The 27366-nt window shown below is 38.8% G+C and overlaps 1 protein-coding gene across 2 annotated transcripts in view; it reads right to left on the reverse strand.

Moving 5' to 3' along the window:
• LOC137290267 (interference hedgehog-like) overlaps positions 1 to 27366 on the reverse strand; it is a 262516-nt gene that overhangs the window by 181353 nt on the left and 53797 nt on the right. Inside the window, exon 3 of one of the 2 annotated variants that reach the window (XM_067821075.1) lies at positions 10238 to 10277. The exons of the other annotated variant lie outside the window; for it this stretch is intronic. The gene's annotated coding sequence lies outside the window, so the exon portion shown is untranslated. The remainder of the gene's footprint in view (positions 1 to 10237; positions 10278 to 27366) is intronic. 2 annotated transcript variants of the gene reach the window in all.

The following is a 27366-nucleotide window of genomic DNA, read 5'->3' on the forward strand; positions in this document are numbered from 1 at the left end:
ATGTTCAAGCTTCACATGTTCTTCCTGCCACTAGTGTTAGTGCTTCACATGTTCAGGCTTCACATGTTCTTCATGTCACCAGTGTTCAGGCTTCACATGTTCAGGCTTCACATGTTCTTCCTGTCACCAGTGTTAGTGCTCCACATGTTCAGGCTTCACATGTTCTTCATGTCACCAGTGTTCGTGCTTCACATGTTCAGGCTTCACATGTTCTTCCTGTCACCAGTGTTAGTGCTTCACATGTTCAGGCTTCACATGTTCTTCATGTCACCAGTGTCCGGGCTTCACATGCCCATCAAGCATACGATGTTCAGTTTGACCTTTTACTGAATGTTTATTTCCATGTTCATGAAGTCCACGGTTCAAACTGGTCATGGAGACTGTAACATATCATGGCACCAACATTTCTTCTCATGGTAGACCATGGTCTAACATGGTCATCATGGCAGACCATGGTCACTGTGGACAATGGTTACCAGAAACCGTGGTAGACCATGGTCACTGCCATTTTACCATGGTAGACCATGGTCATCATAGATCATGCTCACCAGAAACCATGGTAGACCATGGTCATTGCCATTTTACCATGCCAGACCATGGTCATCCTTGACAAAACCATGGTAGATTATGGTCTTCTCATTCAAAGCAGTGGTTGACCGTGGTCATCTAAACAAAGTCCATGGTAGACCTATTTTACATTTCAAACTGTGATAAAAATTTTTGTTTTTATATTTGCCATGGTGTAACATGGTATACCGTGGTCTCATGTTACCTTGGTTCAGCATGGTAGACCATGGTCTTATTTTACCATGGTAAACTGTGGTGCCATTTACCGGATGTGGTAAGCCATGCTAGACCATGGAAACCATGGTCTGTGAAGCATGGTTTACCATGGTATACTATGATGTTTTTCATGCTCATTTCAGCTGGGCAGTGCTCATAAAGACTTCAATCCACAATGTTCATTACGAGCTTGATTCACAATGTTCACGAAGACCTCCAACAGATCCCATATGGACCTTGATCTATAATGTTCACAGTGCAGTAGAGGTGCATTGTTAGTCATCATCAATCAGACAGTTATTAGTCATTGCAGGACGAAGGAAAGCTAATTCTGAATGAATCTTCTCTGAATCCCAGCGTAAGGAATCAAGGATTTAAACTAAATAATGAAAAATGATGGACAGTGGGGGTAACCTGGGAGCATTTGCTTGTCACACTGCAGATCAGTGTCTTGAGCAATATTCCAGCAACACCATGGCTTGGAATACCAGAAATGGGTTTCACACATTGTACCCCTGTGGGGAATGAAACCTGGGACTTCATGATGCCATGATTGTGATGAGTACCTGAAATTACAGTTGATGGAGTTGATTGTTTGCTTTTGTTTTTGAGATAGGAGACAAAGTAATTCTTTGAGGTTTAATGTTGGGGCTAATAGAAACTGACTGTGTGAATAAATATATGACTTTAGTTCATTTTGAGGAACTTTTTACTTTTACACCAATATATCAGAAGGGGACTAATGAAAGTAGGCTTCACACATTGTACGGTAGACTAATATCCAGTCTCTGAAATACACATATTTTACTGCTGGTAAAATTACTAAAAGCAGCATAAAACAAAACTAAATCACTCAAAACAATCTTACAAAATCTCTAATTTGCCATGAGAAAAATCTGCCTCCATTGAAGCATGCATGGCAAGGAAAGGACTCTGTGTATCTATTTGAAATCGACAAAGCGTGTCCGCTTGTCACCTACTTTTGACACTTGTTTAAAACAGAACAATGTGATCTTGTGACACAGCAAGGCGACAACCACGACAATCCCTGTCGACAATCCCGGATAACAAGTAGCATAATGACCGACCAAAAGTCAACCTAAACCCAAGTCTCAATCCCATTGTTGAACTGTAGATTATTTGACACGAATGGGGCTCCCATATTAAGCTTTCAGATGCGAACAAGGTGTTTCTGTAGCACAACAAAGACACATCACGGTATTAATTATCAAATATGAATGATGTGTCATTTTGAAAACATTGAGTCAATTTTCACAAACTGTGTTTCCTAAAGCCCAACCCTGGCAGCCTGGCAAACAATTTCGGCTTCAGTTAGGCTTTTCAAATTTCAGATTACAATTTTCTCTTGGCATGACAAGGCTTGCTCCTGCTGTGCAACATGTAATTAGCTGTGGGTTAATAGTATATTACAGTAAAATGAAATTAGCTCAGTCAGTCACTGAATTCAATGAAATGAATGACTTTTTCTCCAACAACTGAAGTGGCATTCCTTTCCATCACAGTTGTATTCCTTTCCTCATTCTCAAAGCTTGAATTCTTACAACGTTAATATCATTTATTTCACTGAGATTATTTGAATTTCATTGAAAAAGGTAACACATGGACATTTCTTGCATTCCAGTAGCATTGAAAACTATATGTGAAAGCCAGATAATAGAGATGCCAAATCTAATTTAGCCCAATTAGTACTTTGGCCAAAAAGGATGCAAAAATTAGCATTTTTGGACAAAATTAGTATTAACTTTTCTAAAGGATTTTTTTATTTAACACAACTATTTTAGATATTCAAAGAATGTGTTACTCGCACTGTACACATCTAAATCAGTAGTAAGTATCAACATATGGCCTGATACTGAATACAATATGGATGAGTTTGGTACAAACGCTATTTGAAGATTTCATCAAATTATAGTTTCAGAAAAATTCATATCCTTTTACTGCTATCGTAGTCACATATTTTGTGTTGTTTCTTAGAATACAATACAGGGTAATGGCATCTCTGGGTGATACTAACTTCCATACCTTAACATGGACCTTCCGAAAAACAAATCTTGTACAGTGAATATTTTGTCTATCCAAGGTGACACTAACAATGTATGTAAAACTGGATGTATATTTCTGTGTCCTGTAAAACCATTATTTCATCCTTACAATAAGAATACTTTCTCTAAACGTAACAGCCTTTAAAACTGTAAAAGAAAATAACTGATTGAACTATATACTTTTGTTCTTCAGCACAGGAAACATACCTGTGTTTTTCTGTGTTCTGTATCATATATGTAATACAGCACACTGAGGCTATGTCAAACTCAAAGGGATCACAGATATTGGTTCTTGATAAGCATCATCATTACAATCAGACTACAGCAGACCATTACAAAAGATGCCATTACAAAAAGTACATCACCATACTAGGGACCATGGGGACTTGCAGAACATTTGCTTCCTGCATGGACCCTAGCTTGATTTACATCTTCCCTTCAGATGTTAGCAATTAAGGAAATCTAGCCATACGTTACATTAAAACACATATTCTATGATTAAAATGTGGAAAGTTCTAATTTACTTTGAATGTTTGTAGACTTACTTAGCCTCTTAGGACAATAATTTAACAATAATGATAATAACAATGAATGAATATTTCATGTACAGAACAGTCCATCCAGAGCATGCTCAAAGTGCTACAATATAAGAGAGTCACTATAGTTCATGAGGAAAATTTGAGTGAGTGACACCAGCTACTATATCAGCTACAAGGCAACAATCAGTAAAGAACTGAGTCTGGGCCAGACAATCCAGTGATCAACAGCATGAGCATTGATCTGTGCAAATGGGAACCCATGATGACGTGTCAACCAAATCTGTGAGTCTGACCACCCTATCCTGTTAATCACCTCTTACGACAAGCATGGGTTACTACTGAAGATCAATATTCTAAAATGGATCTTCAGGATTAGGAAACTATGAAAATGTGTCAAAAAGGTCATCAAAAAATATGTGAGTTATAGGTTGTATAATGTTTTTCAAGCTGCATGTTTTGAGTCCTGACTTGAATGCTTCTGAGGATGAAACATTTTGGATGGAGTAGGAAGACTGTTCTACAAGGTTGTGGCTGTAAATTTGAATGAATGTGTTTGAGATGAACTTGGGAACTGTATTGTGGACAAATTATGTGGACCTGAGCATCTCCATGCACCCTTAAACCAGATCTGATTCCAAGGTGACCCAATGCCCTGCATGTACACATATTACAACAAGGCTGTTGAATCTCCTCCATCACCACCACCTAAATGAGTGTAACCTCTATGACTCCTCCTCATATGCAATAAGATCTCATCAAGGGACATTCACATCTATGCTAATGGTGTTGCCCTGTGGCCAGCCAATCATTTTTTACCTCGACAATGATAACTGTACGTGTGTTGCTTGAAAAAAGACAAAGGAAGTTGGAGATTGGTAAACAGCAAGAGAAGATAAGTGTCTAGCTGATGAAGGGGAGCGGGGAGGCTAGTGGCGCCTTGAACCCCCATTATGGGGAGACGGGGGTGATTAATGATGCCGAGGACACCTCCCTCAGCTCTTTTCTCATGCCCAGATTCATAATAAGATCCCTCTGGTGGCGAAATGTATTCTGGTCACGCCCCAGTAGTTTCCTAACAGGTGTAGGGGCACCTTGCCAGGCTGCTGACAGGGGTTGCTGACATTGAGACCTGGTGAATACATTTACCTCTTTAAAATGGACTCTACATCTTTGTCAGTTTCCTTGTTAAAAGTGGACACTCTGACCTTGCAAATACATTTGCCTTAATATAATGAACATGACATCACTGCCAGAATCCAGCCTCATATCGGGCACTGTGATCTGGTGAATATGTTCACCTCTTTATAATGGACATCGCATCCTTATCAGAATCCTAGTTGATAGTGGACACTGTGACCTTGTGAAAATGATCACCTCTTTATAATGGGACTCTTTATCTTTGCTTATTGTAAGCAAGTCTTGACCAAAACTGAAACCTACCTGCGTACAACAAACTCTAAACAAAGGATACTTCATAGTGTTAAGAGATGTTATATGAATTTGCAACCTGTTGTACATATTCATCACTTCATCTTTCTTCAATGCCAACCAATCTGATCATGCCACCCTTGTGAATGTACTCATCCCATCAAAATAGAACCTCCCAAGGAACAGTTGCACATAAAACTCTGACCTTGTGCATCCAAGCACCCGTTCATACAATCTTCAACTCTCCCAAGTGCACAAATCAGTGAGTTGTGTGTTACAATGCTTTTAGCAATATCCAAGCAATATCATGGCGGGGGACACCAGGTATGGGCTTCACACACTCAGCTCATGCAGGGAATCAAACCCAGGCCTTCAACGTGACGAGGGAATGCTTCAACCACCAGACTACCCAACCATCCCAGGTGTATGAGTAAATCCCACAATAATTCAAGGACTTATTAATGTAGTACACAACGTGCTGCTTGTAATGTGATCTAGCTTTTATCATGTTAATCTAACACGCCTTCCTAAAGCTAGTCTCCACACACTTTCACACTGTATAAAGTTAATCATTGGCAACTCAAAATGCACAATTAAATGACTCATGGGTGTGCTGACACACACTGAAGGAGCCAAAACATGTCAATTACACAAGGAAATATTCAACGTGTAATTTTATACATTTTTTCTGACTTCAGCTAACCTACAAACTTGCAGTCATCTATCAAACTGATACTGACAATTTTATTCACTTAATCGCGTGTGCAGGAAAATCGGCAAATTATTCACCAAGTGTCATATTTTAACACAAAACTAGCACTTCTTTAAACATCCAGACTGTCTGTTCCAAGGGCAGGTAACTTCCGGACCCACCAGAGCAGATCCTGCATGTACAATATCCCATGGTAAGGTTAACTGTATGTGGTAGATGTAGCCTCACCGTGTTTGTGGCAGCCATTCAACAACTACATAAGTCAAACTGATAAATGTTGCTCATAATAGGCATTGTTAGAGCGACAAAGTCTACCCAGGAGGGGACTGGGCCATATCCTGGGTGGAGGATGGCAGCTCCCTAGGGTTTCACTTATATATACAAGGGAGTACACTCAGTCACACATTCTATGTTCCTGGGTCCTGACATGGGATATGTTTGGGAAAGTCTGGAGAATACTGCTAAACAGCTACCTTGAAATGATATATTTATGTAAAGGGGAGACAAGCACATTTTATGGTAGCTATTTGTTCAGAGTAATTGAAGTCACAAACAATATAAAAATATTTGCAGCTGGTCAACCAACATGGGAATGGTCAGTCCCTTGCCACAATCGTCTGTTCATTGATTCATACAACTCTGTGAAGTAATTCTGTGAATGTACAATACACTACACAAATCTAACACTTGACAGGACCGTCATATTACAAGCAAGGACCTGCAAAATATTTTGATGGGGCCCAGTCTATTTTAAGCCAAGACTTGTGTAGCAGCCAGTGTTTGCAACACTTTAATTTGTCAGTTGACTATCAGAGCCTGCTGCCGTCCGCAAGTTATAAAATCTACAGGCCCTTAATGAAATTTGCAAGTCCATTTTGCTAAAGTCAAACTAATAAAACAAATTAGACTACACTGGTAACAGTTTCACAGTGTTTCTACAAAATTAGTTAGTGAACTCTATGGTCCAGAGAGATTTTGTATGTGTTAAAGACTGGTGTTGACATTCCTATACACAAAGAGCTGAAATACCAGGAAGAGATATAAATTATTGAAAATTGATGGATCTTGGATGATTCCAGAACATTGATAAAATTGGAAAAAAATAAGGGAAAGATTCCAGTCACAAAAATAATTTACTGAAGACCACAAGGGCGTGCAGATATTTGAAATTGCCAGCTTGATGCAATAACAATCGGGGCTTGGTCTCCGGGCAGACAATTATTTCGAACACTGATAGTGTTCTTGGACAATATACTCAAATGGACATTGTCTCAGTTCACCCAGCTGTAAAATGGGTACCCGTGAAGATATCGATGTGCTGGCAATGTGAGTGATTAGTCCCTTGTGCCTAACAGGCAGCATGGCTGCATGTTCCTCAGGGATTTAAAAAAGTATGGGAAAGTACAATGGTGTCCTATGACCAGGGAAAGTAATGCACGTAGTGCTGTGAGCTGGTAATGTGCATGGATATGACCATCATATAAGCAGACTATTACTAAAACCAAGACTGAGTTGAGCAGGAGGAAGGTTTAGTTGACAATCAACAAATTTATGGCTTTGACCAATTTAAAAAAGAAAACAGATGAAAATAGTGATTTCACTCTAGCCTTCCCTTCATCAAAATCATTCTGAATGCCATCACTTGTAAGACCATTACCATTTTTCAATCATCAGCAGGTGTGCCTTTCCCTCCTAGTAGACATACCAAAGACCAAAGACATGGTGAGCATGAGAATGTCCAGTGGATATTCCAACGTGGATGCTAGAATAGTACCAGATGGGCAGGCAAACATCAACCAGGATAACATAGAGGGCTGATGCTAGCGGAGCTTGAACAAAACAACAGAATGGTGGAGCCTTAACAACACAGCAAGCTGATAACTGATGCTACTGGAACCTGAATAAGATAACAGGCAGATGGAGCATTAACACGGCAGGCTGTGGACTGATACTAGTGGAGCCTGAATAAGATAACAATCAGATGGAGCATTAACACGGCAGGCTGTGGACTGATACTAGTGGAGCCTGAATAAGATAACAGGCAGATGGAGCCTTAATGTTAATAACACAGCAGGGTATGGACTGATACTAGTGGAGCCTGTATAAGATAACAGACACATGGAGCCTTAACAACACAGGGGCCATAACAGCATGATACTCAGACAAGGGGAGCTAAGCCAGGTTGTCCTCAATCTTCCAGAAGTCAAAGCAATACCAGAAACCTTTTTTGTATCCCCTTTCCATCCAGGGACCAAAGAGTTCCAGAAAGGGGAATGAACAGGAATTCTTACAACACTTGTGGATTTTCCCTTGACAAAATACCTTGCATTCAACAAAAAACATTGTACAAAGTATTGTAAATACATTTGATTTTTTTTTTAAAAATACCAAACGTACGTTTCAGATTTTTCAGCACAGCTCACCTGTTAAGTGTTACAAGCAGGTAAAACTTGCAACCATGTTCAACATCCTATGATGAACTGACCATTTGTGAGTGAGCGGTGGGTTTTTATGCCACTTTTAGCAATCTTTAAGCAATATCGCGACAGGAAACACCAGAAATGAGCTACAAACATTGTACTGATGTCAGGAATCAAACCCAGATTTTGACATGAAGGGCAAATGCGTCAATCATTAGGCTATCCCACATTCCTATTATTGAAACTCCCACGCAGATATAATAAATATACATGTTGTTCTTAAGGATTCAACATCTTATTGTCACTTTACTCTGTTTTCCTGTTTTCAGTTTACATATTATTTATAAAAAAGTTTCAAAACTTTTTGAAACAATCCATCAAAGACAATAAGGTTAACTTGTATGAGTTCTTGGAAAGGCATTTTAGAAGTTGTATAGGTGAACAAAGTTTTAGGGATAGTTAACTTCTTTATTGCTAAAAGTGCAACTTCAAAGAGTCTTGTTTGGACAACACAATATTGTGATCAACAGCAGGAGCACTGATTTACACAATTGATATAAAATGACATCTGTCATTGAGCCTGACCACCCAATCCTGTTAGTGGCCACAACAAGCTTGGGTTGCTGAAGATCAGTTCCAACATGAAATTTTCATGGGCGTGTTGCCTGTAGATCAACACAACACCCAATGTCTAATATTTCCACTTTTACATTTAAACATTTGATTCACTCCTAAAAATAGCTTCTAACATGGAAAATAAACCAGCAACCTTTAAAACATATTCATTTTTCAAAGGTCTCATATTCCTGACACTATGCTCAAAATTCTAGATTAATAACCAACAAACAAAAACATTCAAACAACATAACAACCCCTCAAACATTAGCTCCCTATAACTACCAAGATTTGTTTACAATGTAGCTCCCACTAATCAAGCCAATAGACCCAAACACACGACCCCTCTCTCCCTGTTGTGAACCCAACAGAACCAGCCAGAAATTCACTCCGATACTATTTCCCTCACAAATGTCAATGTCTGGCTACATCTACTACTGCTGCACAACTAGCTTTGATGCTTATAGAGGTGTTACTGAAACTTTCTGTGTTTATGTGCTAACACAACATGATTTTGACACCTTTGTGTAATGTACTGTGGGCTTGGGAGATAGTAAGATACTTGTGATATGACATTACTTCGTTATCAAGGTAACCTGCCTACAATAAATAACAAACACTGGTAAGAAACACCATAATTCCTTTACTGCTCAGGTTGTTGTGAAGCCTGGAAAGAGCCTTTGAAATAATTCCATTCAATGATGTCAAAGATTATCCTTACCACATCTATACTGTGAGACCATTAAGGCTCGACTGTGTATCTAAAGGCAAAATAATAGCCATAGTAGTGTATTTCAAGGTTATCAAGGTGAAACGGGTATTTCAAGGCCATCAAGGTGAAACTGGTGTAATTCAAGGATATCAATTTGAAACTGGTATTTCAAGGCCATCAAGGTGAAACTCTGTAATTCAAGGATATCAATTTGAAACTGATATGTCAAGGCCATCAAGGTGAAACTGGTGTATTTCAAGGCTACCAATGTTTTGCTGGTGAGTTTTAAGGCTACCAAGACTATTTTGGTGTACTTAAAGACCAACATGGCTGCACCCGTGCATTTCAAAGCAAACAAGGCTGCACTTCTTATAACTTTCTGTTTATTGTTAAACACCAATCACCAATTATTGTAAATATTATTATCTGAAAAATCTAAAGATGGAAACTTGGAGCTCCAGGCTGCAGGAATCTCTGACTCTCAACTACACACATTGTACCCATGTGGGGAATCAAACCCACAAGCCAAAAACTTTTACATCTAGGCTATATTGTTGGGAATTGGTTGAAATCTCACAATTGATAATTGTCTTCACTTCTAATGAGCAATCATTAAAAACAAATCATTTAAAGTGATGACATATATGTCTTGAACATAAACGTCCTGGAGTCTTCTAGAAGTATTCAGTCATGACTTTTCAGTTAGTGAAGTGGGTTTTCTAAGAATTATAAAATTTTCAGACCCTGAAAACTTTGAAGATAAGTTCCAACCTCAAGTGTTTCAAACACTCAAACAGTAGTTCTAAAATTGTGTTCGCTTATGAGAAAATGTGATTGCTTGCTTGGTTGTTTGGTCACTGTAACCAATCTTTGATTATTTCAATTAATCGTCCACCACGACTAACGTGTTCTATGCATCACAGCACACAAGTAGAACAAATCAGTGTTGAAACAGCATGGCTTACCTTAAGTTCTTGTCACATGTGAAATTTCACCAAACGTCATCTACAACAAAGTAAAGTTGTTAAGTATCTCATGGTGCCAGTCCTACTGTATACAGGGTAATCGGATAGCCTGGTGGTTAAAGCATTCGCTTGTTACACTGAAGACCCAGATTCGATTCTCTACATAGGTACAATGTGCGAAGCCCATTACTGGTGTCCTCGGCGGGGATATTGCTGGAACATTACTAAAAGCGGGGTAAAACAAAACTCACCCCACTGTATACAGGGTTTTCATTTGACTTTAAAAGGCAGTGGTCCAGGGCACACCCATCAATATATGTTACGGGTTCTTGTGGGTATATGAGGGTCTGGTTGAATGTCAAAATTGTGTAGTGTGTTGTATGTTTACATAATGTTGGTTGGTTTGTTGTTTAATTCTGCGGTCATCAGTATTCCAGCTATATGGTGGTGATCTGTAAATAATCGAGTCTGGACCCGACAATCCTGTGATATGCATCGTGAGCATTGATCTGAACAATTCTGGATATGATGACATGTGTCCACCAAATCAGCGAGCCTGACCACCTGAGTGGTCCCAATGTCACCAGTTGGTTCATGGCTTTTGTTACCACAAGAGGGTTGACAAAATAATTATTTCTCCCCTTTGATGCTCAGGACTCATTCAGTTTGGTTTTTGTTGTTACACAGTTGACAAAATAATTATTTCTCCCCTACAACATTCATGGAACCTGGGTTTAGGTTCGTGTTACCACAACAGGGTTGAAAAAGCAATGATTTCTCCCCTATAAACAGGGTTGAAAAAGCAATGATTTCTCCCCGATAACACTCATGACTCCTGCATTTAGGTCTGTATTACCACAACAGGGTTGACAAAACAATCCTTTCTTCCCTATAACACTCATGGCCCCTGGATTTAGGTTTGTGTTACCACAACAGGGTTGGCAAAACAATGATTTCTCCCCTACAACACTCACAGTTAATGCTCTTAAGATTTTGCCACAACAATGCTGTTGACAAAATAATGATTCTTCCCCTTCAACACAGCGATGTTGGCAACAGGAAATACCTTCGTTGACTATTTGATCCAATCCTGAAGTCTTTCTTCTCTAGTTGTGCTAATAGTCAGCATGTAAAAACTGAAACTCTCACATATTGTGAGCATATGAGCGGATCAACTTATAATAGCTCCTTACGAAAATGTGAATAAACTTTCACATTAATTTTTTTACGACAAAACATGCCTGACTCGGATCATAAAATTACTCAACAAACTGCCTTACATAAAATTCAAAATGTATGAAACATGAGACATTGTTGAGCCCAAATTCGAATAAATCTCTCGTAAACATGCATAAATATAATCATTACTTGAGCAATTTTAAAACAAATTGCAATAAAACCCTTTTTTATAGTCAGACTCTGCTTTCAGATGGAAAGGGTGGCATAACACTTCATACTTAATGTTGAAGACTTGAGCTCACAAGGAATAAGTACAAGGAACTCCTAACGGTTAATGTGAACACAACAGGAAGCTTAACCCCCAAAGTAACCAGTATGTGCCATCCAATGACAAGCAACATCAAATATATAAATAACACCTACTTAAATCTGAACATACCAACCTTATTTCCATAAAATAATTTAACGATATTTTTCACAAGCTCAGGGCAACAAAAACAAAACGTATCTGCCAAAACCCTGTTTGTTTACATCCTTAAGCCAGCGACATATATACGGCAATATCTCCGTCTCCTCTGACAGAGGTAATAAAACTACAGACATCCAAGCCACTCGGCTTTTACACAAACTATTTAGTCAAATACTTGGTTCAGAATAAAAAACACATTAGCCTGTGATAAAGTCAAAGATCGGGTTTAAAATGATAATAAAATGTCTCCGGAGGCTATGGGTATTCTACCCACTGAAGCATAGCAACACTTACGATATGCATTTGTCAAACAGTGTGTCATTAATCTTGATAACATCTTCATCACACATTTTTTCTGCGGAATTATTTTTGGTTCTGCTATCCCTTACATTATCCCCACTGATTTCCTCACACAGTGATTATTCATGAATAACCAATGAAATCACAAGATCACAGACTGATATTTTTTAAAGATGTAATAACTCTTTTGTATTATTTCCTAATTGCTACTCATAATTTTGAATGGGAGTTATGATTTATTGAAATGGGATTTTTTTCTGTTAGTTTTTTTTTTCACATTTTTTTCTATGACTGGATGTTTGTGATTAGTGATGGGTGTTGAAACAGGTCTCCTAACTGTGGATGATTTTTAACTTGTCAGTGTTAATCACCTGTACCAGGATAATATGTCTATCTTGACAAAATTACCATGAAAACATTAGCAGGACAGAAAACAACTACCATCCGTGCGTTTATAAATTACGGGGAAGAAAACCAAGATGACAAACCAGATTTCCACTTCAAGAAGAATGAAACTTTGTGTTTCTGCAGCAAGTACAAGTTCCAGCTGGTACAATCCACTGACGAAACCAGATACTGAAACCATCACTATTCCTTATGTATCTGTACAGCTTGTAAATGCTCTTGTCTGGACCAGACAAACCTATGACTGAATGTATGGGAACCCCATCAACATTCTAAATATCAAAATACTTAGTCTGGATCGACATTTCAACAAATCTAATTTTGGATTAAGAATTATATGAATCTAATTCTGAATCTTATTTTGGTTAACAATTTTTCGAGGCTATATCTGGATTGACAATTAAACAAATCTTAATCTGGATTGACAAATGTATTCCTGGATTAACAATTATACAAATCTAATTCTGGATTATTAATTTTCCAAATCTAATTCTGGATTACCAGTTATACAAATGTAATTCTGAATTGACAATTATATGAATCTAATTCTGGTAGTAGAGATAAAATCATTTTCTACCATGAATGATTCTGAGTTTCCGAAAAAGATGATTCGTCTCTCCTAAGGAAACCATTTTGATTCAGTCTTTTCACACATAATTGGTTATGGAATCTGTCTTAGGGCATGATTAAGGATATTGGCTGCCATTAAAGTTTTCCGTTACATACAGTCAGTACAATCCTGCTACCACTTCTGCTCTGTCCACTATGCTGTGGAACAGGGAGTTTAGTCTTCCGCTGCTTTCAGCAATATTGCAGCAACATCACAAAGGGGGACACAAGAAATAGGTTCACACATTGTGCCCTGCACAGATTTAAACCAAGTCTTTGGCATGACGAGCAAATGTTTCAACCACAAGGCTACCCCACTGCCACTAATGTGGAAGGATAAAGAAAAGGCTACAACACCACTTGGTAAAAACAGATGCTGTCACCAAGGACTGAAATATCCCTAATGACAGCTTCAACGAATATTTTGACAACTTTCTTCCCCTGCCCCCCCTTTTTTCGTGTCCATTTCTAAAATGTTAAATAATAAGATACTTCTAACAACGTATTCCATCCTGTTTATCCCACCCACTCCTTCCCTTAACAGTTCAACCATATCGCTCTCCATACTCTATACACTTCCTCCAAATAAGACACAAGCCATTTTATCATGATCTGCATCCTGTAAAAAACACACTTCCTCTACACTTTTACAACCCTGCCCCAAGTTATGTCCATGATTGAAAATGACCCTGAACATTAATTCATCTTTCAACATTTTCTTAAAATGGCTTTCACCCTTCCAGGACATTTAACCTAAATTTCCATGTTTCAATAAAAAAAACTAATAGTTGTCATATTTCTCCCTCCATCACTCTTTCTCCCCCTTCATTCTGTCCCTTCCAAGAGCAACTTCCTGTCATTTTCCACTCCTTCTCTCAAAGTCATCATTAGAATTATTTTCAAAATATTTATCCACCCTCAGCTCCCTTATGGGACAGCATCAATTATGCATTATCGTAACTCTATCCACAAGTTTCAATGTGCTAATGTACTACCAGGGAATCATGCCGCTTCGCCAACTTCCATTTCCACTGAATGCTACAACCAAACCACAACGTTAAGTCAATTCAAGGGAGATTACACATCTTTGATTTTTTTCCATTTATTTTTTCAAATATTCAAATATTTTCCTTGTGTTGCAATGCCTTTCACATCTGTTCCCATATGGCATCATTCAACATGGCTGCCTCCAAACACATGCTCCTTTCAAAAGCGTATCTCATGCTTTTCTACAGCTTAAAACTGTAAACCATTGAAAATACAAAGAGGCCATACTCAGATTTAGTTTTGTTCATGTTTTTTAATCATCAGCAGCGTAAAATGTTGTTCTGCCTTCTCACCACCTGGCGTATGAATATCACAGATGTAGTCCCTGTGACAATCATTAGTGCTATCATGCACACTCCTGTGCAACGGCGTCCCGCAGTTTGCAAGCAGTTGCATGTATGAGCCATTTTTTAATAGTGACTCTTACATAAGTTTTCTGGGTTTTCATGACTTCCGTCTACGTGGCGGAACTGAAGATCTTTGAGCCATTAGATGGATGGAGATATCGGAGGTCATGGTATTGCAATGTCTGCAGCACTTCTGTTCTGTCCACTATGTTGTGGAACAGCGAGTTTAGTCTTACGTGGTACAATGCGATAACCTTTCCAGACTCCATGTCCAGACAAAACATGATACTGATGACCATTCCAGATTTATGCTTCAAGCAGAATAGAACTTTGTGTTACTGCAGCACGTACAAGTTCAAGCTGGTACAAACCACTGACGAAGCCAGAGACTGAAAGCACCACTAGTCTTAATGTATCGGTACAGCTTCTATACACTCTAGTCTGGACCTGACAAACCTGTGACTGACTGGATAGGCAGCAAACAACTCCATCAACATTAAAAATATATCAAAAGACAATCTCAAGCAAAACTTAGAAATTGCCAGTATTTCCTTGAAGACAGACCATCTGATACTCTGAAAGGGACAAGAATTATGCAAGAAGACATCTACGTTTTTAGTTTCATTTGGAAAAGCAGATATATTTTAATTAAACTATGAGTGAAAACTTCAAAAAGGCATGTGAGTTTTGTTCTACAGTGTTTTAAGAAATATTCCAGCAACATCACGGCGGGTGATACCAGAAATGGGCTTTACACATTGTATCCATGTGGGGAATCAAACCCCGGTTTTTGGCATGATAAGTGAATGTTTTAACCACTAAGGTCCTCAAAAAATAAAAAATATAAAGCTTGAAACAAGCTATTTGTTTGAGAAGACTATTTTCTTTCCAATAGATGCGCTAATCCTGAGTCATTTTAATTTTTTCTGAAAAATGATAAAATCCCAGTCTCTCCCCTCCTCCAATTTTCTAATTCCTTCAATGTCTACTTGATTAAATCAGGTTCAAGTTGTGACTAATGCTTTTTCTGCTGTGCAAGTCTCCGTTTCTCGTCATGATAATTAGGTTAAGCTCGGACAACTTCTCCAACAAATTGAATCAGATCTTGTAGGGCTTAATTATCATCATGCTGTTTTAACAAACTTTCACTTCATAAAAATTACTTCAACTTTGTATCATAACACAGAAATAAAACTAGGCTTCATAATAATTTGCAAGAAATTCCATCAAACTGTTTAGAAGTAATAAAGGACGGCATAATCTCCATGCGCCATGCTTGTTTTCTACAGCTCACACAACTTCATGACAATTAGATTCTCTTTTGCTCAAACGGGGTAATACAATTCACATTTCAGGTTAACAGAAAACGAACAGATTTCAACATTCAGAAAGACCCAGCAATCAAGAAAATAAGCCAATCTTCCCATTTTGGCTCCTACGCTGTGCTCGCCATTTTATAAAATTACCTCGTGGGGCTTCATGAGTTTTCATGTTAAAAAAGCTGAGGGTATGTACAGTTCCTGTAAGTTTAAGAGGTTTCAAACACCTCTTTAGAATCTTCAGTCCTATCAAATCATCGTGCCATCATCATTAGCAGGCTGGTCGTAAGCCATCGAATCTATTTCACATTAAAGTCAGACATTTACTGTTTGTGGTAATGGCACGGCGCTTAGTCCATCTACTCACAACTCGTGCATCAGCAGGAGAGAGACAAGTTCTGTGGGTGAACTATATCTAAAATAGATTTAACCTTCATATCAGTCTAAGACTTGTCGATTATCAATTTAGGCAAGTCACAAAGTCATTAGGGCTCCTGTGAGATGTTTAATCATATCTTCTCCACCAAAAGGCATCGTTGGCAAATTCATAAACATACGCTGCAAATGTCTCCCTTCTTCCATCGCAACGCTAAGAATGCCATTTCCGTTGAACAAAGCAGTTTATGTTTAATCACATTACCTTTGACTCATGAACAGTCAGCTAATTGCAGGGAACGTGGGGAGTGTGTCTACTGGACGAAGAAGCCCAGCAGTCCAAGGGTTCTGAAACCCGTTGGCCCTTTGATGCCACAAGTCTTTGAAAAATGGCAATTCAGGATCTCTTATCCCACTTCAGTTTCAGCAGAATGCCCATTTTTCAAAATTATAGTGATTTAACCTCTCATTTTTGTGAGGATATATATATTAATCATTTTGTTGACAGATCTGTAGAGTCTTGAAGAGAAGGGGACTGGGGGATGGAATGGTTGAGTGTAGATATGGGGCTTGTGGGTGGAAGACAGGGTGGCTGGGTGTAGGCATGGGGATTGGAAGAAGGGGCTGGGTGTTGGCTTGGGGGTGGAAGATGGGTCTGGGTATAGGCATGGGGACTCAAAGATGGGGCTGGGTTTAGTTACAGGCATGGGGGTGAAAGAGGGGGTTGGGTGTGGAAGAGGGGGCTAGGTATAGGCAGGGAGGGGTAGGGGAGAAAAGAAGGGTTTGGGTGTGGGTCTTGGAGGTGAAATAGGGGTGTAGGTGGGAGTGGGGAAGAAGAAAGATAGGGCTTGGTGTATGCATGGGGAACTGATCCAACACTTAATACAGCTTCATTTTGTAAGAGTATGACAAAGTGAAGAGCATTCAAACTTGATCACCTCAGTGAGAAACTCCCAGTTCTTATCTGGTATGGGTCTGCACGAGTTTGACGAACAAGTTAATGTTCGTTTAGCTGTGATCACTGATTGCCAGGATCACAGATTACTTTCATCCACTGCGGACTTGCTGACCCTCAAATGTTTTCAGCCATCCCACTCCCACTCTGTAATTAATTCCTTGGATCTTCCTTGTACCGACCTACCCTCACCTCTGCCTACCCCTTACTGAGTCTTATGATCTCCTGCCTACTGCTTTCATGCAATCCTAAAAACAATCTTCACTGAAGCAACATAACATTACCACTACATGGTTCTAAAACTGAAGCAAATTTTACTACACCACTGAAGCTACATAACAAGACATTTAAAGCTACAAAATATGCACATAGTGACAACCACCACCACAAACATCCTAACCTGCAATAGAAGAATTTCAAATTCATTGACAATGTTATTTTTAATCTGTGGCTTTGAATATCTACATATCACTGACCAGCAGCCTCTGATGGTTAACAGTTCATTGCATACATGTTTGTCATCCACACTTATGAAAATAGGAATTTACGACTAACATATCACTTGTGAGCCAACATCAGCCTTAACAAACTGGCACTTAGTTTAAAATCCTAAATACATCCCTGAATATTATGGTAAGGCTGGGGTAATCTTTCCAACTGGGAGTGGCTTAGTCCAGTGGTTAAAGCGTTCGCTCATCTCACTGAGGACCAAGGTTTGATTACTGACATGGGTAAAATGTGTGAAGCCCATTTCTGGTGTCCCTTGCTATGATATTGCTGGAATATTGCTAAAAGCAACGTAAAGCTAAACTCGTTCACTAATCTCTCCAACACAGTATCACTGAACTTACACTAGAATCACTGACAAGTCTGACACAACCCTGACTAGTTCTCCAGCACAGCACATCACCAACCTTACAAAGGAAACATTGACAAAATACCACCGGACATAACATCAACATTCCTTTCTTATTGTTACTCTTCTCAAAGGTGAGTCAGGGATAACATATTCAAATTTCCAGAGCCATCGCTGCTATTACTGTTGGATACACAGGTTACACATAATAACAAACTGATGGACATTAACAGAATGAGCATTATGGCAGAGTTGGCGGACATGTTGCCTTACCATGACAAAACATCCATCATATCTACCTGAGCGACTGGGGCTCTCGTAAATCTTAATGGGAACTGGGAACAAAGCTTGGACTGGCCATTAATCTACTGAAGTCTCCTATAACAGTTAGGGAGAGATCAGCCCGCATAATGAACTCCTCTGGACTAGAAGACAGGTGAAGAGCCCTTCATTTCAAAAGTGACGTTATATGTACTTCAGGGAGACCACACTTATTTTTCAATTCTTTATGCTGTAGAATCTGCCACTGTTTTGAAATAAAACACCTGCATCAAAACCTGTAGCATGTATGATGAGTGAGTGAGTAAGTTCAGTTTTATGCCACTCTCAATATAGGGCATTGGTCTGCAAATAATCAAGTCTGGCTGGACCAGACAATTGAGAACAGCCTCAATCTATGCAACTGGGATATGATGTTTCAACAACTAACTCAGCACGTCTGACAACCCAATCCTCAAAGTTGCCGCTTACAACAAGCATGGATTTCTGAAGACTAATTACTTAATGAAGATCTATGGTTAAGATATTATTTTAACAGAAACAAACATCATTATCAAGCATGTGATGATTGTCTTTTGCAAGATAATGGTGTTGGTATCTACACCAAAATGTTGCATCTCTTGCAATAAGGAAGTTGTCAATCATCCATAAAATGTGCTTCTCTTTCTAGTGCTGGGATACGAACCACAGACCTTCTGGTCAAAAGTCAGACGCCTCACCCAAAATGACCAAAGGGGTTAATTTAGTTCTACCAAACTTTTAATCATAGCATATTTGTTGGTTTTAACAATGGTCCCCATGGTCCCAAGTAGAATAAAGCAATAACTTTATCAAAATAAAATAATGCCTAGTTAGTGACAGGGAGATGATTCATAGGAGTACAGAAACACTGTTCAAGACATTATTTACAGATGACATATTGGTGTATAAAAATGCTGTTCAACAATGCATCATTGAGACTGAAGACATAAACATTGCTGTCTTTTTTCAGCCTAGCTGTGTCTCAACATTGACAGCCACACATACATTTGGTTGAACCAAGCACCTGTCTACATCCTGAATCGTAAAGTGCGTGTGTATTACCCTGAATCATGTATTCATGAATCTGCCCGTGTTCTCCTGACTGTCAAGTTCTGCCATCAATGGCAATAACACGACAACACCATAAAGAGGCTAGTATATTCTGGCGGCAATTCTCCAGCCATTCCCAACAAAGAAGTACTTGGTGCAGGATTTAACTAACACTAGCTTACAACGCAAGGTAAACATCTACGCTGTCGCAGGACCATGAAACATTGACAGCTCAATAGAGTCGATAAACCGCAAGCCCCATTGTGGCCGAATGTATTTGATCTGTGGCACCTCTTTAGGACTTTAATGTCTTTTACAGTGAGCTGAGCTGAGTGAGAGTGAGAGAATGAGAAACAGAGAGTGATAGAGTGAGAGATTGAGAGTGAGAAAGAACCACAAAACTTTGATAAAGCAAAACTGACCTACATTTATTTTACCAACTGAAACGATGATAAATGATAGTATCAGAAATTATAAAAGGTTTCTTATTTTTATTATATTACTCTATGTTTTGATCATTCAAATCATTCAAATGACAATGTTGAACCAACACTGTTCTTTACACAAACTTTATCAACATCCATTCACTAGTGAAGGGGACATGTGTTTTTCCAATTATGGAAGGTGCCTACAATTCACTGTACAGAAAGAACTGCATCCCACAGTCCCTGAGCTACATTATTTTTCCTCCTGTTTATACTTATAATCCTGGAATACAAAAGTTCTTAATTTCCTCAGATTCTCAATTTCACATTTCCAATGGGCTTCTTTTAAAACTTAAGAAGGATTATTTTTTACTATGAAAATTATATATTTTATAGATTATATATTATACTAAGCATTAGTATACAAAGCATCACTGAGGCATTTAGAAATCTGGGATTGTCAACCCAAATCCAAATTTACGCTACTTGAGTTTCTGAGTTTCTCAGCACCATGCATGCCTTTGTTTCACTGTAAATTGGGATGATGGGGTTGCCTGGCAGTTAAAGTGTTTGTTTGTCACACCTAAGACCCGGGTTTGATTCCCCATATGGGAACAATGAGTGAACATTACTTCTGGACCTATATTTTAGAGGCTCTCTTTGTGCTATGTTGTAAGTTAAAGTTAATGTATGGCATATCCTCTAGGCTCTGGTGTCCCACACCGTGGAATTGCTGGAGCATTGCTAAAAGTGAAATAAAATCAAACTCACACACTTGCCATAAATTACTGAGACCTGTATCACTTCCAATTCTTCTTCTATATTAAGTTGTCAAGCTGTAACCCCGACACTGTTCATAAAGGACCATGAAACCAAACTCAGAAACTTGCTAACGCACAGTGAAATGTTTTACTGATTTTGATTATTTTTTTTTTAATTCCACTGCACCAAGCTGTGATAAGAAGTTACCAATAATACCACTTTTAATGACACCTAGATGTGTTTTGAATAGAGTCGAACCGACACCCTCACGGCATGCGAATGTATGGATAACTCGTTATGGCTTGAAAACACCCTTTACATCAGAATATCTGATAATTTCTCATTTCTCATATTCAGGTTTAATATCCAGGAAGCAAGGGGCAATTAATTAACGGGCAATATACGCAACGACTTTGGCAATCAAATGCAGTTTTCATCACAAACAGCTGTTGTAGAACACTTACTGAGACTTCAAACATATCAAATATGAAATATTATCAAACTTTTAACCAGTTATACACTGAGAAAGGTGAAAATCATTATCCCCTGTCAAAATACTAAGCCATGAAAGATATTAATGTCTCGCGTAGCATGCTGTTTTCCTAACGCCTTAAAAGAAGTTATCGAAGGCTCGGAAAAATATGATAAGCAGTCCAACTCAGTACGCACCTGTTAGTGCTGTTAAATACTTTCAGCTCACTGACTTCTTATGGATACTGTTTTCAATCATATTTTCAAATCGCTCGTAAACTTTTCATCATCATGCATGCAATAAGACGATTAATGCACCAGGAATTCAAGTAATTCAGGACTGGATTATTAACTTCCTCCAAATGAAGAGTTTGGGGTATCTTTTCATTTGGTATTTTCTACTGAGAGAATAGCTACCTTCACAATGTCAGAAACGCCTACTTTACAACGAAAACACCGGCATTGTACAAAACCTTCCATCCGCGGAGGAATATTTCCTTTTTTTTTCACAGAAAGTCAAAAGGCATTTGTGCGGCCTTTTGAAAACTCTGACGAGACATGTTTAGGGAAACACTGTGAGGATCTCTTTAATGGTAACTTTATCCCAGAAGCGGCAACCATTTCTCAACCTGCATATGTCCTTTAATGTCCAAACACATCTATTTTCCCTCCTCATTTGCAGTAAACTTCCTTAATTTCAAAACCTACACATTAAACTGTCTAAAGCTGAATAAACCCATCCTTGTGGGTAACAATCCTCTGCTAGTATTTCCCTAGCCACTAATGTCAGCCTCATGTTCTGATACTGTCTACCTAACTGCTGGTCTTAGTAGTTCTGTGTTACTCAGTCGTGAAGCAACAAGGGATCTGAAATCCTCTCACAAAAGATGAAAAGGGGGAAGAGCTCAACCGAAAGTTTCCCCCAAGTCTCCAGTGATTAATGACAAGCATCTTAAGTCAGTTCACCCTGTGAGCCCCAGCCGAGTCACCTATTATTGAGGCCTTCCATACCACGAGCCATTAGGCAAATAGGTCAGCCTCCACCCCTTTACAATTGCGATACTTGGAAGACACTAACTGATTCATAGCTTTAGTCCTTAGATGGTTTTGTTCAAAAGCTTGCCTAGTACTGTTAGAATTCATACAGAAAATTACAATGTTCCATTCTCAACATAAAAGCAGATTTGTACTTTGATAGTTGGTGTCATAAACTAAGAATCCATTCACTATCTTATAACTTTTGTTGTACTTGTGAGCTGGGTTTAACAGCATTTGAGTTACATAATATTAATTGTACACTTCATTTTCAAATAAGAAAACTACACCATTAAGTCAGCAAGGAACTTAAGGGAAACATCGCTATGAATGTGCATGGAAAGAACTAAGTAGTGAAGGTTGAAAATATTTCTGTCTTATATGAATGAATAAAAATTGAAGCAGAATTTGGAGGGTCAAGAGGATCAAGAGTTTCATCCACAAATTCACGTTGATCAAGGGGAGATAACTACAAAATAGCTAAAACATCTAAAACAATTATTTACATACAGATCTGTTCAAACTGACAAGTACAGGATGACTGAGTTTGGTCTAACATCTCCTGAATATGAATCACTAGCTTGTCTAGTCATGATTATTATTCAAACACACACGTAATAAACAACAAACAAACATAACAGAACAGACATATTCATGACATAATTTGTTCGCCAGTCTCGGACCACTGAACCAGATGTCCAACCCTGCAGCTGTGTTAGATAACAAAAGTCACTGACTATACAATGACCCCCGCTTGTGACACTAACATGAAGATTCTCACATATATCCTCCTTGCTCCTCATATGCGATCCCTTGAACATCATCCTAAAGTAGCCTACGTTTTCAGGAAATACCAAGCTTAAGCCATATCACATTAGCGAATACTTCCAAGTACTGCTGAGCACCTGTATGGTGACCCTTAAGCTTATTTAAACTCATGGGGACTCGACTGAAAGATAAAACAGCCGATCCTTATCTCATATCATCAATCACTAATCTATTTTTAATGACCAAAACTCATGTTTAAAATATTTTTCGTGATCCACTCAAGATGAATATCTTCCACTGCACTGTACACTTGTGAGTGTCAGTGCAGTGAACAGGAAGACATATTTTAACTGTCCACTGATCCTGTCTTCCTCTAGCTGTCTTCATCTATCAACACACTCTCATCTACCAGCCCCCTCTCATCTACCAAACCCACCTCATCTACCAACCTACTCTCATCTACAAACCCACTCTTCACCACCTGCCCTCATCTAACAATCTTCATCTACCAACCAACTTTCATCCACCAACCCACTATCATCTACCTGCCCTCATCTAACAATCTTCATCTACCGAACCAACATCATCTACCAACCAACCTCATCTACCTGTATTCATCTATCAACCTTCATCTACCAACCAACTCGCACCTACCATCCAACCTCATCTATCGGCCTTCATCTACCCCCCGTCATCTCTCAAACAAGCATTACGTACTTGCCGCAATCTAACCAGTCTCATCTAAAAAACAAACATTATTTACCTGCCCTCATCAATAAAGGGGCAGTGCGATAGCCATTTGGTTAAAGTGTTCACTCATCACTATAAAGATCTATGTTTGAAGGGTGAAATGTGTGAAACCCTGTGTGGTGACCATGAACTGAGATATTGCTGGTATATTGCAAAACTAAAGGACTAAATGTCACTCACTAACATATAAACCCACTCTTACCAACAAAACCAACTTCATCTATCTGCATTCATCTATGCACCTACATCTACCTACCCACTCCATTCTACCAGTTCTATTCTATCAACTCTATACCACACCATGGGCTCTAAACATTGTACCCATCTGGGGAACCATACCTTTGGCAAGACGAGCAAACACTTTAGCTCCGATCTGGCTACCCCACTGCCTCAAGAGAGAAGGAGAGAGAGGGAGAGAAAGGAAGAGAGATGGAGTGAGTTATTAAATCAGTAGTGATCACTCTGATGACCCCATCATTGGAGCAGACAATGAAGACTTCAGTGTACACAGACTGGAGGATCTACCATGCATTAGCTGCCAGTAACTGTCAGAAGAGCGTGTACATCTCCTTGTGTCAGCTACTTGCCAGAGGCTTGTAACACCTCGACACCCATTAAACTGTCCAACTCTCATACAATACACACACCTCCTGATCTAGCCTTTCTTCAAGGCTCTAGTGAATGCTATGCCCAATCCTTTAAAGAGCGAGCTGAGTTTTACGCTGCTTTAAGCAAAGTTTCAGCAATGTTTCAGCACAGCAGGAGACACCAGAAATGGGCTTCACACACTGTACCCACATGGGGAAATAAAACCAAATGTTGAGCATGACAAGATGAAACGCAAACACTTCAAGCACAAGGCCACCCCACTGCCCCTGAAGGTTTCTAGAACATTTACAGTAGTAGTACCTGACAGTTGGTTTGGGCAAATGGTAAAACCTGAAGTTAACCAGCAAAACATCACTAAACATTTATGTCCATGTTTGAAGTTACCTCGAGGACTGACACCTTGTGTAATTGAATTAAAACCAATCACTTCAACCAGCCAAACAACCAACCAATCCACCTACCCACCCATCCACCAACTAGCCTTGCTCTGTCCCAAACTTTCATCCACAGATGCCTTCCTGTTTTCCTCAAACATTCAACCCTTCCTCCAAAACAAATTTTCAAATGATTGATTAATAAGATTGATTCCATCCTTTATCCCATACCTTCCACCAAACAACCCTTCATCTATCACAAACCTTCAACCAACCAATCCTTCCTAAATCCCAATCCATCAACTAACCAAACAACCTTTCCTGAAACTCAAACCACCAACAAACCAATCTTTCCTAAACCCAAACCATTAATCAACCAACAATTCCTAAGCCCTTTCCCATCAACCAACCCTTACCTTAACGCCTAACCAACTTTTTCATCTATACTAACCCATTAACCAACCAACCTTCCTAGCCATTAACCACTCCTTCCAAAATTCCCAACCATTAATGAACCAACCCATCCTAAAGACCAAACCATCAACCAACCCCTTCCTACCCCAAAGCCATCAACCAACTAACCCTTTCTAAACCCAAAGGCATCAATTAATCCCTCTTAAACCCCAAACCATCAACCAACCAGCAGTGATGTAAGCCCAAACTATCAAGCAACACTTTCCAATCCCAAAAACATCAACCAATCAATCCTTCCTAACTATGAGGCCATCAACCACCAAAATCTTACCTATATCCCAATCCATCACACAACCCTCCCCCAACCCCCAACCAGTAACCAAGCAACATTTCCTAAACATCAAAACATGAGCTAACCAACTTATATATCTCAACCATTAACCAACCAGCCCTTACCTAAACCCCACACCATCAACCAACTAACCCTTCCTAAACCCCAAACCATGAGCCAACCAACTCTTTCTAACCCCATAATTACTACCCAAACCAACCCTTCCTAAACCCCAAACAATCAAACAAGCAATCCTTCTTAACCCCACAAACAATCAACCAGCCAACCCTCCTAAGTTCCAAACCATTAACTAACCAACTTTTAATATATCCCAAACCATAATTCAACATGCCCTTCCTAAACACCAAATCATCAACCAAACAACTCTTCTTCATCCATCAAACCATCGAACTACCCCTTTTAATCCCAAACCATGAACCAACCAGCCCTATCTCAAACTTCCTTCATCCAAACCTGCATCCCATCATAGCGAACTGCAACACACAGCAAGTCGTTAATATCATGTTCAAAAACAATCTGGTATTTTTTCCCAGAAAAACCTTTATGCATCAAATTCATTTATTTCCTTTTACAACGGTAATGACAGAAATACACTGCTTGTTTATTTCGACTTAAAACACCAGCAGCAATCGTGGTACATTCAACCTCCCATGTGGTGAACAGACTTAAGCCTGTATCTAGACTTCCCCACACAGCCAAACGAAATTTTCTCCAAACAATGCATGCCGACTGTGGTTCCATCCAGCCAATCAGGTTAAAAAACAATGGTCAAGTATTCAAGGTATTCCAAAATCAAATCTCAGGAACATACTTCTTGCACAGACAATACTGGAAACTATTTCAAACTGCTACTATTTCGTGGTTTTAATGAACAAGCTTAACACCTTAGAAATGAGGTCTCTGCATTGGGAATAGTGGCTTTCAGCAGGAATTTTGTTTTTCGCATATCTTGGAAACGTTTTACCAATATCATTATTGTGCACTAGAAATTGGAGTATCAAAAAAGATTCCAAGGGAAAATTCTTACATACAAATTAAACTCCATGGGGCCAATTTTCAAATTAAATAACTAAAAGCTTTCCATGCTTGAATATGTAACTTAAAAAAGGTTTGAACATGTAAACATAGCCAAGTAAATTGTTCAAAAGCACCTAAAATTTCTTACATCAAGTTTCTTTGCTAAAACACCAAGATAAACTACATAAACTACATGACATTATTTCCTTATAATCTTAAAACTCAAACATAACTCATTAGACTTCACAAAATAACTCAATGTACTATCAAACATTAAGCTTCACATGAATACAACTATATACCAAAATCTAATTCTTGAGACAAAACTCTAGCTGCAAATATATCAAATTCAATCAAATGTACATCAAAATCTTCCTCTCAAAATCAAAATTACATCCTTTATTCAAAACATTCCTTTCTAAATTAAAATCTACCAAATGTAAAGAAAAATCAATTATTTTCAGTCCATGGTTTTTCAAGAAGTTTCAGCCACAATTGTCAGGTTTTCATATTCTTACACTACAAGATCCTCTACATATTCTTATTCCAAAGCACTCGACACATTCTTACATTTCAAAGTCATCTGCATATTCTCACACTCCAAGGTCCTCTCCATATTCTTATACTCTGAGGTACTCTACATATTCTTATGCTCCAATGTCCTCTACATATTCTCACTCTCCGAGGCTCTCTTGCGCTTAGTGGTCCTCTACCTATTCTTACTCTCTGAGTTCCTCTACATATTTTTACACTTTGAGGCTCTCTCTTTATTCTTATACTCAGTGGTCCTCTACATATTCTTACTCTCTGAGGTCTTCTGCATATTCTTACACAGAGGTCCTCTACATATTCTTAGACACCGAGGTCTTAACATATTCTTACTCTCTGAGGTCCTCTATGTAGTCTTACTCTCTGAGGTCCTGCATATATTCTTACACTCC

This window comes from Haliotis asinina, chromosome 1, assembly GCF_037392515.1.
Source record: "Haliotis asinina isolate JCU_RB_2024 chromosome 1, JCU_Hal_asi_v2, whole genome shotgun sequence".
NCBI classification, from domain to species: domain Eukaryota; kingdom Metazoa; phylum Mollusca; class Gastropoda; order Lepetellida; family Haliotidae; genus Haliotis; species Haliotis asinina.